We start from the raw sequence: 541 nt of genomic DNA, 5'->3' as shown, positions 1-541 counted from the left end.
CAAATCTGGTCTATAGCTTTTTAGATGACAAGTAACCATCTAATCTTTGCTTGAATACTTCCAACAACAGGAAACTCACTACTCTTCAAGGTTTTAAACTCTCCCTCACCTTTTTTTTTTTTTTTTTAAGAAAGCGAGCTACGCCCTAGCACAAGTCTTACAATGCCCTCAGGTAGGGGCCAGCCACTCCCTTGGAATTGGAGTAACCGGCTTGTCAGGGGTTAATATTGTTGCTAAATCCCCTTACCATTTTGTTTTTCTCTTAGCCTGGGTGAGACCCCCCTGAGGGGGTTTTTGTCCAAGGAGCACGCTCTGCATATTGTGCATGCAGTCTGTTTTAAAAGCTCCACTGTTTAAAAAACTTTTTATCTTTTTCAGGCTTAGGCAACACTTTGAGAGGCTTTGGGGGCAAAGTGGGAAACTCTTGGGCCCTGGAAGGCGCAAACGGAGGCGGCCGCTATCGCCCCAAATCAGAAAGTGGTGGATACATTTTTTTAAAAGTTTGCGCAGAGGGGGAGGTAGCTCGCCAGGGCGTCTGGCC

This window comes from Bison bison, unplaced genomic scaffold (genome assembly GCF_000754665.1).
Source record: "Bison bison bison isolate TAMUID 2011002044 unplaced genomic scaffold, Bison_UMD1.0 scf7180017864251, whole genome shotgun sequence".
NCBI classification, from domain to species: domain Eukaryota; kingdom Metazoa; phylum Chordata; class Mammalia; order Artiodactyla; family Bovidae; genus Bison; species Bison bison.
The sequence above is the reverse complement of the archived record's forward strand: the minus strand, read 5'-3'. Positions refer to the sequence as shown.